The 12,153-nt window shown below is 47.9% G+C and overlaps 1 protein-coding gene across 4 annotated transcripts in view; it reads left to right on the top strand.

The window, feature by feature from the left end:
* The window catches only part of ST8SIA5 (ST8 alpha-N-acetyl-neuraminide alpha-2,8-sialyltransferase 5), a 112,952-nt gene that overhangs the window by 85,550 nt on the left and 15,249 nt on the right, over positions 1–12,153 (top strand). The gene's annotated exons all lie outside the window — the stretch shown is intronic.

Below are 12,153 nucleotides of genomic sequence, written 5' to 3'. Positions count from 1 at the left end.
ATAGCCACATCAATGACGCCTCTGAGGGCCATTCCGGACTTCCCCCCAGGATGCGAGGGTGATCGCCTAGCCAGTTGGGTGCATGACATGATCTCGGGGTTCCCGATCAGATCGTTCTCAGACATTTGTGGGAAAACAAAAATTCCCAGGTCAGATTTTTACATACTGTATTTTTACAAGTTCGAAATTTTGTGACCAAAAAGTTGAATGTGTTGGAACTCCCCTATAGCTCGTTTTTTTGTTTGTTTTTTTAGCATATTTGCTTAGATACCTAACCCAGACCAAAATTACTTCCACTATATACCATAATATTTCTCAAACACGGATGCCACAAAAGAAAAGTCATGGGAGCGTGAACTGGGCCAAAGCCTAGATGATGAGGACTGTTAGAGATATGCGAGACGGCAGCTACTAGCTCACTATGCACAACAATGAAAGAAAACGCATATAAATGAATGTACCGGTGATACTCGACACCGCTTAGGCTACAGGTGATATATCCAACCTCGTCACCCCACTACTGGCGGGGCTGTGGGCGCCGCAGCACTATATCCCACCTCTGGGTTGAATGTCCCAAGATCCAGCGATTATTGACTCAGGTCCTCAGATTCATACGTAGTCATCCTAGGGTAGTCCTGTCCAGGGATGCTATCATGATAATACTTGGAAGGCTCCCTCCAAATCCTAATAAAGTCGTTAATAGACTAGTTACATTGCTCAATTCTGAAAGAAAGAAAGAAGGAGCCTCCTGCATTTTCGGTGGTCAAAAATCAGGTCGTGTACATCATGGAAATGGAAAGGATGACCAGTTACATTAATGACACAATACCTACATTTTATAGAACTTGGGATCCCCTCTTGCCATAATCGCAGCAATACGTGTAATAAACAACCTCATAACTACGCAAATAAATAATATTATGATGATTGACGTACTTGTGACTGTAGGGGGTAGCTGGCCTTCATTAATAAAGGTGAAGCCCGGCTGGCTGCCCCTAAAAAACGTATGTCAAGGGCTGAAGTGTCAGCTCTTGGGTCTAGTTATGCGCCGTGATGTATTTCCCTGTATTTCTGTTCCCATTTTACGGTCCCCTGCAAGTATGTAAGTTGGAATGCCAGGTACAGTTAGGATCCCTGTTAGGAAATAGCTGCAGGACAGGGACTTTGGGAGCAGGAGATAAAGGGTGGGTATTGGGGAACAAATAGGGTTAAAAACGGTGTAAAGTGTTGCTGACCGGAGATACCGGTAGTACTGATATGTTACTCGCAAATAATTTATGATTTGCCGGTACGTGTCTGTCGATAAAGACGTGGTGGGTTATGGAAGTACAACGTAATGTATAGCAAAAACCTGACCTGTTGGGGGTTTTACATATTCCCTGTCCCCAATAAACATGAAACTTCAGGAGTGTAAGTTTTAGGTGGGATATTTGGGTCGAAATATATTTATCTTGTTTGCAGGAGGTCGGGGGACAAAGTTACCGGTAGTCCTGTAATTCCCCCCGACGTGCAGGCATGCTTTGCGGGTACGCGAGGTGAATGACACCGGGGCTACACAGTGTCCCCCAGGATCTTGGTTTTCGAGCCCAAGTATCCCAGACCCATTTCCCACACAGGTATAAGGTTCCCCAAGTGGTACAAGTTTATATAACAATGTTTTAATGTTTTATACTATAGGTATTAATGTTTGATACAGTATGTATTGCTGTCTAACAAAGAAAAAGAAGGGGAGCTGGTGTAGATACTGATAGTAATAATATCTAATAGATATGTGAAAACCCAATGTAAAGGACAGTATATCTATCTAGGCATCTAGTGTAAAAAAGGGGTTTCCAAAACCCCAAACAATTTGGAAAAGGGAAAAAACTCCGGCGCATAGATATCCTGAGAAAATTGGCCTCCTAATGGGGCAGCTAATGCCAGGAAAAGGGGGACCTGATTGTATTGTATTGTATGTCTTTATTTATATAGCGCCATTAATGTACATAATTCACAGTAGTAATACATGTTGTAATCATATAAATAACACATAATATAAATAACAGGTCATGGGAATAAGTGCTTCAGACATAAAAGTAACATTAAGGAAGAGGAGTCCCTGCTCTGAGGAGCTTACAATCTAATTGGTAGGTAGGGGAACATATAGAGACAGTCAGAGGGAATTCTAGTAAGTGCGTCTGCAGGGGGCCAAGCTTTATGTATCATGTGTCCAGGATTATCCAGTGCTATTCATATGCTTCTTTAAGCAAATGTGTCTTAAAGGTGGATAGAGAGGGTGCTAGTCAGTTACTGAGGGGAAGGGCATTCCAGAGGTGCGGGGCAGAAAGTGAGAAAGGTTTAAGGTGGGAGAGAGCTTTAGATACAAAGGGGGTAGAAAGAAGACAGCCTTGAGAAGAACGCAAGAGTCGGGATGGTGCATAGCGAGAAATTAGGGCTGAAATGTAAGGAGGGGCAGAAGAGTGTAAAGCTTTAAAAGTGAGGAGGAGAATTGAGTGTAAGATACGGGATTTGATCGGAAGCCAGGAGAGGGATTTCAGGAGGGGAGACGAGGAGACAGATTTAGGAAAGAGTAAAGTGATTCTGGCAGCAGCGTAGGATAGATTGTAGGGGAGACAAGTGAGAGGCAGGAAGGCCGGACAGCAGGAGGTTGCAGTAATCGAGACGGGAGAGAATGAGGGCCTGAGTCAGAGTTTTAGCAGTTGAGTAACAGAGGAAAGGGCGTATCTTTGTGATATTGCGGAGGAAAAAGTGACAAGTTTTAGAAACGTTTTGAATGTGAGAGAATGAGAGAGAGGAATCGAGTGTGACCCCTAGGCAGCGTGCTTGGGCTACTGGGTGAATGATCGTATTTCCAACAGTAATGTGGAATGAGGTAGTAAGGCCAGGTTTGGGAGGAAGTATAAGAAGCTCTGCTTTTGCCATGTTAAGTTTCAGTCGGCGGATGGCCATCCAGGATGATATTCCAGAGAGGCATTCAGAAACTTTGGTCTGTATAGCAGGTGTAAGGTCAGGGGTTGAAAGGTATATTTGTATGTCGTCAGCGTAGAGGTGATATTTAAACCCAAAGATGTGATTAGGTCACCTAGAGAGAGTGTGTAAAGAGAAAAGAGAAGGGGTCCCAGCACAGAGCCCTGGGGTACCCCCACAGAGAGATCAATAGAGGAGGAGGTGTTAGCAAAAGAGACACTGAAAGTACGATGGGAGAGGTAAGAGGAGATCCAGGATAGAGCTTTGTTCCGAATACCAAGAGTATGGAGAATGTGAAGGAGAAGAGGGTGGTCCACGGTGTCAAATGCTGCAGAGAGGTCGAGTAATATGAGCAGAGTATAATGACCTCTGTCTTTGGCAGCATGGAGTTCGTCAGTTATTTTAGTGAGGGCTGTTTCAGTAGAGTGAGCAGTGCGGAAGCCAGATTGTAGAGGGTCTAGAAGAGAATAGGTGTTGAGAAAGTGTAGCAATCAAGAGAATACAAGACGTTCAAGGAGTTTGGAGGCAAAAGGCAGGAGGGAGACAGGTCGATAGTTAGAAGGACAGGTAGGGTCAAGCTTGCTGTTTTTGAGTAATGGTATAACAGTTGCATGCTTGAAGGAGGATGTAAAGGTACCAGAGTAGAGGGAAGAATTAAAAATCTGTGTGAGCATAGGGATTATAGAAGGAACAAGAGGTTTTAGGAGATGGGAGGGAATGGGATCAAGAGGGCAAGAGGGGGAGGGAGAAGAGGAGATCAGCAGTGACTCATCCTCCTCCGAGATAGCGGAAAAAGAGTCAAGAAAGGCAGGAGGAGAGTTGGGAAGCAGTGTGGGATGGGAGGAGGCAACAGATGGGATGTTCTGACGTATGGATTCCACCTTTTCCTTAAAAAAGTCAGCAAAGTCCTGAGGTGAGATGGAGGAAGAAGAGGGGGCAGCCGAGGGTGGTCTGAGTAGAGAGTCAAAGACAGAAAAGATTCAGCGTGGGCTAGACTTGTGTGTGTTGATTAGTGATGAAAAGTAGGTTTGTTTAGCCTGAGAGAGGGCAGAGTTGAAATAGGACAGCATAAATTTGTAGTGAATGAAGTCTGCGAGCGTATGAGATTTCCTCCAGAGGCGTTCAGAGGAACGAGTGGAGGAACGCAGCCTGCGTGTGTGGGAGTTTAGCCAGGGTCTTGGGTTAGAAGGGCGAGGATGGCAGAGAGAAAGCGGGGCATGAAGATCAAGAGAGGAAGATAAGGCAGAGTTGTAGTTCCTGACCAGGTTGTCAGGGTCTGAAGCAGATCTGAGAGAGGAGAGGGACGAGCGTAAAGTGGAATCAAAAGCTGGTAGGTTAATAGAGCGCAGGTTTCTGCAAAAACGAGGGCTAGATGGAGATGGAGAGAAGCGAGAGAGAGAAACTGAGATGAGGTGATGGTCAGAGAGAGGAAAAGGGGAAATGGAGAAGTTGGAGAGAGAGAAGTTTTTAGTTAAAACCAGGTCTAGGTTGTGGCCATCCTTGTGGGTGCTGGCTTCAGTCCACTGTTGAAGGCCAAAAGAAGAGGTTAGAGAGAGAAAGCGGGAAGCCCAAGGGAGAGAGGGGTCATCAATGTGGCAATTGAAGTCCCCAAGGAGAAGAACAGGGGAGGCTGAGGAGGGAAAGAAAGAGAGCCAGGATTCAAAATGAGAGAGAAAGGCAGAGGGGGGATGAGTAGCGGTAGGTAGGCGATAAATGACCACCATGTGGACAGGGAGAAGCGAGAAGATCTGGACTGTGTGAACCTCAAAGTAGGGAAAAGCAAGAGAGGGAGGAATAGGAAGGGTTCGGTAACGGCAGAGAGAGGAGAGCATGAGCCCCACGCCTCCACCCCTGCCATCAGGGCGCGGAATGTGGGAGAAGGAAAGGCCACCATAGGAGAGGGCAGCTTCCAGAGCAGAGTCAGACTGAGTGAGCCAGGTCTCAGTTATAGCAAATAGGAGCAGAGAGTGAGATAGAAAGAAGTCATGCACAGAGAGGAACTTGTTAGAAAGGGAGCGTGCTTTCCAAAGAGCAAAGGAGAAAGGGAGAGAAGAGGGAGGGTGGCAGGGGATGGGTATGAGGTTGACAACAAAAGGAGTAGAAGTTGCATGTGGGAGGCGAGGATGAGAGCAAGTAGAAATAAGGCAGGGGCCAGGATTGGGAGAGATATCCCCAGAAGCAAGGAGGAGAAGCATGTGTAACGGTTTGACCCCTACCCAATCTCATATGGGCCCCTATGTGCATAATCTGCCCCCAGTTACATCTCAGTGTAGTGTGGTGCACCTGCTGGCTCACAGGACTCCTGAGTCTCCCGCTCGTTGGTAGTGGGGATTTCACCATGACAGGCGTATGAGGTAGTGCTGAGTTCTACTCACAGTTGGTACAGCGCCTCCATCCCTTCCAGATCCCCACGATAGCAGGGAGGAGTTTCTGGAAGAGAACACCTGGGTGCATCTTCTTCCTGAATAACTCCAGTCTCAGGCAAGAAGGGTCTCTTAATCAAGGGCATCTTTATTTGTATCTTGCATGGCAGACTGCCCATCATAGCGGCCGCTACATAGCCGCACATCTTGTAGCTGCACATCATTAGGAAGGTCCCTCCTGACTCTTCAATCAGCCAGGTATAGTTCTGCTACCTCTCCCCTAAGGGAGGGCCACCATCTAGGCCAGAGCCCTGGACCCAGTGTGGTGTCAGCTTGTCACTCTGCTTCTTGAGCTGCACAGACTCACAGCTCTTGCAAAAGACACTTGTACTGTCTGGATGTGATCTGACACTTAACTCTCTAAATTTAGGAAGTGATGCGTAATATATAGGTTCCAGAAGACCCACCCCTGTGTCACTAACAGTGGACACAGAGCATGCTGTCACTTCCTTTGCTACACCTTACACATCACAAGGGGGTTGAAGGCAAACCTCCATGATGACTTCTGGCAAGCCTGCCCTCTTAACAGGAATTACAGCACAGAATGAGAAAGGCATGTAACCCAATTTTACACAGGGCTACACATGGATAGAAAGAGAATGTGTGAGGAGGATTTGTAGGGGTGTGTTTTAGTGCAGGGGGTATGGCTGTGGGTTGTCAGAGTGTGCAGGTAAGAAAGGAGTTCATGTGAACTGAGAAGTGGTGAAGTAAGGAGAGATGAAGATATATGGATAGCATTAGAGACATAAGGAGGCTGTTGGAAGGAAGTGCATAGTTTGAAAAGAAGTGAGGTCACAGTAAATGTAAAAAGTAAAGGTGGCATCACAGCAATCGTTAAGTGCTGAGATGTGTACTCTGGGATGTTATCCTCCTTTCCAGCGTAGATCAAATGCAGGAATCAGAAGCAGTAGGTGTTGTCCACTTTTCAACTTCTTTTTGAACTTCATCACTACTTTAAACATTTCTACTTAAGAGCATTTCTGCTTAAGAGCATGGCTGCTGTGAGTTTACTTATATACTTTTAAAAAGTCACCTGGCTGTGAGGGACGTTAAAGCAAATGGTTTTTCTAAGATGGGGTGTTGGCTTGCCCACGTGTGAAAGCTGAATTAAATTAAGAGACAGCAGGGGATGATTTGGAGACAGACAGACAATATTTGAAATATGTTTTTACCTGAGAAGAGAAGAAACATAAAGATGATCAGCAATTCAAGAGTCCCAACTTCCTTTTTAAACTTCATCACTACTTTAAACATTTCTACTTAAAAGCATTTCTGCTTAAGAGCATGGCTGCAAAGGATAATTCCAAAATATTTATTAAAAAATCCTATATATCAAAATCAATATCAGGACTTTACAAAACACAACATTGTATAAACACAGTAAAAAGACATAAAAGTCCCATGTACTCTAATGGTGATGAATACAGTGATGTAGGTCACTGTGTGAAAATAGTGAGGTAGTCCTCCTTAGGCCTCGGACATGGTGACATTCACAGCTTGTGAGCCGGGGCGGGAGGCGGGGCTAGCGCTTCACGGCGCTGACATTACGGACTGCCATTGGCTTTTGGCGGTCACGTGACCGGCCCTGCGCTTCCCTCAGTGGGAATAATTAAATTGTGCTGTCGGCTGCAATTCCACACGCCTCCGCACGCCTGCGGAAGCGCCATCTAAAGTCATGCTCAATAGGGATGATGTTTACCCTCAGCGCGGGTCAGCACGGTCTTTTTGACCATGGCCCTGGCCTTAGAGTTAGAAATAAATATCTTTCCAAGGTATAGGAGTATGAGTAGGTGTATATGTACTCCAAGGTATAATTCCTTCCTAGGATAATGTCCAACAAAGAATATTGTAGAAATGTCCACCAAATTGGATAGTATAAGGTACACCGTAGAAATTGATGTTATATATTATAGTCTCTCACCAAGAGTGATGCCTTTAATTGGTTAGAACATCCACATGGGATCGAATACAATGGCTCATACCTCATAGGGTATAATAACCCTCTGCACGGCTGGTGTGCCTGGGAGTTTCAGCAGTACCTTTTCTGAACTTTGTGCTTATAGGATGTATTTACGGTCCTGTGGCCTCCATGCTCCGATGTTGTGGTGTATGCTATAAACGAGCGGCTCCTCCGCACCAGTTGCAGCAAATATACACCACGACAGGATTCCACGGTTTTTGGGCACTTCCTGGTCTGCACGTTTTCCCAGTCCGCGCGAGGTATCTCGAGCGTCTCAATCTGGATAGCAGAGTGAAATCGCTGTGTTCTCTCTACGGGTCCTTCACAGGTTCAAGAAGGGTAGAAAGGCAAACCCTACACGTTTCACATAGGCTTCCTGGGTGGTTATCCCATAAGGTGCACCTTATATTATCCAATTTGGAGAACATTTCTACAATATTCTTTGTTGAACATTATCCTAGGAAGGAATTATACCTTGGAGTACATATACACCTACTCATACTCCTATACCCTGGAAAGATATTTATCTCCAACTCTAAGGAGGACTACCTCACTATTTTCTCACAGTGACCTACATCACTGTATTCATCACCATTAGAGCACATGGGACTTTTATTAATTTTTACTGTGTTTATACAATTTCATGTTTTATAAAGTCCTCATTGATTGATTGATTTTGATATATAGGATTTTTTAATAAATATTTTGTAATTATCATTTGCTGTCCTATCAGGTCCCCTTTTTCCTGGCATTACCTGTCCCATTAGGAGGCCAATTTTCTCAGGATATCTACTTTATGCACCTGAGTTTTTTCCCTTTTTGATGTCTTGATGTCTACCCAGTCAGCCTGGGCATCTACATAGGTGCCAGGATGTCTGCATAGACATCGAAGTTCAAAGGAGGGAGGATGTCCAGAGGTGCCAAAAACTGTTTGGTTAGCAGGGAAAGGCTAAGTGGCAGGTCCAGGGAACAGGGGGCACCCCACTGGGACTCCTTTGTGACTGCCAGACATGGTGGAGCCTGCTCAGTGGGTGGCAATGGGTTGGCTGGGCGACGACGCTGCTCGTAGGTGCGTTTCCCATTGTCCAATTCATATTTCCCGCCCACCCATTTTTTTCAAGCCGGTTTGGCACGCCCCCTCCTCTGGCATCAGCAGCCAGACAAGCTCCCATTCTGATTGGCTGGTGGGAAAAATTCCCACACTCTGATTGGTCGCTAGTCTCCATTCCTTGTTAGACATAGGACACCGAGGTCTATGTAAGGGACTGCCCAATCAGAGAGCTCTCTCTCTCTCAGTCTCTCAGACTTACAGGCAATCTTGGGACTTGGTCCAGTTAAGTGTTGGCAGGCTTTTCCAAGGTGCTTTGCTCGCAATAGCAAAACGCTAGGCATTGAGGTGCGGAGAAGCCTGGCCTAGCCTTAGTCTAGTGAAGCGATTGGCGGGTGCTCGGCATAGAGGTGGCAGGGTAGCCTGACCAAGTGGGGGATTAGCGCTGGGAGCAAGTTCTCGCATCCAAGTTCTGAGAATTGGACGGAGCTGAGACCAGCGGGGGGAGCGCGGTGGCTCTCCCGAAAAGAGTACCGTGTGTTCCTGGGCGCGGAGCAGACAGGGTAAGCCTTCCTGAAGCAGGCCCCCTGCACCTATTTGAGGCTAGTTTTCACCCCCAGACCCCCATAAAGTGTGTATTTCAACTGTATTTTGTATTTCATTTGTGTGTAAGTGGGTTTACCCGAATAAACCTTATTTTATTCCACTACCTTGTTTTGCCGAGTGAATTGATCCCAGAAGGTATAAAGGTGTTAAAAGTGCTGGTTTCACGGGACAATACTCAATTTCTATCTACACCCCTTCCCCCACAACCATCCCCAATTTCTCCTTTTTATGTCTCTGTACCCCTCCCCTCCGCGCCCCCTCCCTCTTCCAACCAATGTGTACATAATTATAGTGATACTTTGACTGAGCCACTGATTGAGCCACTTGTACTGAAGCAGGGATATCCGTAAAAGCTGGCCTGATGGTGGCCCTTGGTGACTGAATTTGAGACAGCTGGTATAGGCCCAGATATCAGTGCTCAGATTAGCTAGCTGTTTATAACTAACCAAGGAACAAATGCTGCACAGATGACAGCATTGTAGTGACCAGCGCTAGGTTGTAAAGCCGATACCGTGAGAGTCATTTTCATGATGCCACATGAATATCAAGAGAAATGATACGGCTTGTAAAAGATTTGGGGAATGTGGCCATGTATACTTCATTTCTTATACCTGGATACTAGGCCCGTAACTGGCAGAGTCCATGGTGCTATGTAAATAAAAATCATACTGTAGATAATGAAGTGTTTCTCATTGCCGAGAGCAGTGGTTTTCAAGGTTTTTTTGGTTAAGGAACCCTAGAATTATATTGTGAAAATCTGGGGAACCCCAATCCTCTCTTCCCCCCTCTCTCACGCTCCTCAACCCCAACCCTCTCTTCCCCCCTCTCTCACGCTCCTCAACCCCAACCCTCTCTTCCCCCCTCTCTCACGCTCCCCAACCCTCTCTTCCCCCCTCTCTCACGCTCCCCAACTCCAACCCTCTCTTCCCCCCTCTCTCACGCTCCTCAACCCCAACCCTATCCCTCTCTTCCCCCCTCTCTCACGCTCCTCAACCCCAACCCTAACCCTCTCTTCCCCCCTCTCTCACGCTCCCCAACCCTCTCTTCCCCCCCTCTCTCACACTCCTCAACCCCAACCCTCTCTTCCCCCCCTCTCTCACGCTCCTCAACCCCAACCCTCTCTTCCCCCCTCTCTCACGCTCCTCAACCCCAACCCTCTCTTCCCCCCCTCTCTCACGCTCCTCAACCCCAACCCTCTCTTCCCCCAGTAGGCCGCGTTTATAGTGGGTGACATCACGCGCCGTCAGAACAAATCTGTGGAAGTCAGTGAGGGCGGCCGCAGTGCGCACGAGGCAGAGTGACTGCACAGCAGAAATTTCAAGCTACAAATGATTTTGTTTTCGTGCGTCGGCCGCGTCACATGAGCGGTTCAGCCAATGAGGGCAAACCAGCCTTGTGACACGTCACTTACGCCTCCCCGCTGCGCAAACACTATGAACACAAATCGCTGGGGTGACCGTCGCGTGCGCGCCCACTATAAACGCGGCCTTACACTCCCCCTTCTCTCTCTTCCCCCTTCTCTCACTTCCCCCATTACACTCCCCCTTCTCTCACTTCCCCCATTACACTCCCCCTTCTCTCACTTCCCCCATTACACTCCCCCTTCTCTCACTTCCCCCATTACACTCCCCCTTCTCTCACTTCCCCCATTACACTCCCCCTTCTCTCTCTTCCCCCTTCTCTCACTCCCCCTTCTCTCACTTCCCCCTTACACTCCCCCTTCTCTCTCTTCCCCCTTACACTCCCCCTTCTCTCACTTCCCCCTTACACTCCCCCTTCCCCCCTTACACTCCCCCTTCTCTCTCTTCCCCCTTACACTCCCCCTTCTCTCTCTTCCCCCTTACACTCCCCCTGCTCTCTCTTCCACCTTACACTCCCCCTTCCCCCCTTACATCCCCCTTCTCTCTCTTCCCCATTACACTCCCCCTTCTCTCTCTTCCTCCTTACACTCCCCCTGCTCTCTCTTCCACCTTACACTCCCCCTTCCCCCCTTACATCCCCCTTCTCTCTCTTCCCCTACACTCCACCTGCTCTCTCTTCCCCCTTACACTCCCCCTGCTCTCTCTTCCACCTTACATTCCCCCTTCTCTCTCTTCCCCCTTACACTCCCCCTGCTCTCTTCCACCTTACATTCCCCCTTCTCTCTCTTCCCCCTTACACTCCCCCTGCTCTCTCTTCCCCCTTACACTCCCCCTGCTCTCTTCCACCTTACATTCCCCCCTCTCTCTCTTCCCCCTTACACTCCCCCTGCTCTCTCTTCCACCTTACACTCGCCCTTCCCCCCTTACATCCCCCTTCTCTCTCTTCCCCCTTACACTCCACCTGCTCTCTCTTCCCCCTTACACTCCCCCTGCTCTCTCTTCCACCTTACATTCCCCCTGCTCTCTCTTCCACCTTACATTCCCCCTGCTCTCTCTTCCTCCTTACACTCCCCCTGCTCTCTCTTCCACCTTACATTCTCCCTTCTCTCTCTGCCTCTCACTCCTCCACATCTCACTCTCTCTCTTCCCCTCACTCATTCTTTTTCTTCCACTCACTCTCTCTTGGACACACACACACACACACACACACACACACACACACACACACACACACACACACACACACACACACACACACACACACACACACACACACACACACACACACACACACACCAATCTTACCTTGGGGTGAAGAGGCCTCTAGTGCTGCTCCGGTCCTGCGTCCGGTCTGGGGACTCCGCAGCTCCCTCCTCCAGTCAGCGCCGACAGGAGGAGCGAGAGGATCGCAGTGACTGTCAGGCTGCTGCATGAGGAGCCACCGGCAGCTGCTGCTGTGGAGCCGCTGAGACAGTTGTTCCATGGAACACCGGTTGAAAATCACTGGCCTAGGCTCGTGACTACTGTCCCACATCCACAGACACTCCTACGAAACTTTGTGGCCAAGCACTGCCATCTACTGCACTTATTCCCTCACGTGTTGTCTCTGTAAATCTCAAAAAATACCACTTAGATTGTAAGCTCTCCGGGCCAGGGATTTCATTTCCTATTGTGCCTGATTATGCCTGTCGCACTTATTGTATTATACTTCCCTGTACTGTATTGCCTCTCTTGTAAAGCTCAGAGTACCGCTCTGGGCGCTATATAACTAAAGCTATACAGTACATA

The sequence above is a fragment of the Ascaphus truei genome, chromosome 1 (assembly GCF_040206685.1).
Source record: "Ascaphus truei isolate aAscTru1 chromosome 1, aAscTru1.hap1, whole genome shotgun sequence".
Taxonomy (NCBI): Eukaryota; Metazoa; Chordata; class Amphibia; order Anura; family Ascaphidae; genus Ascaphus; species Ascaphus truei.
The sequence above is the reverse complement of the archived record's forward strand: the minus strand, read 5'-3'. Positions and strand labels throughout refer to the sequence as shown.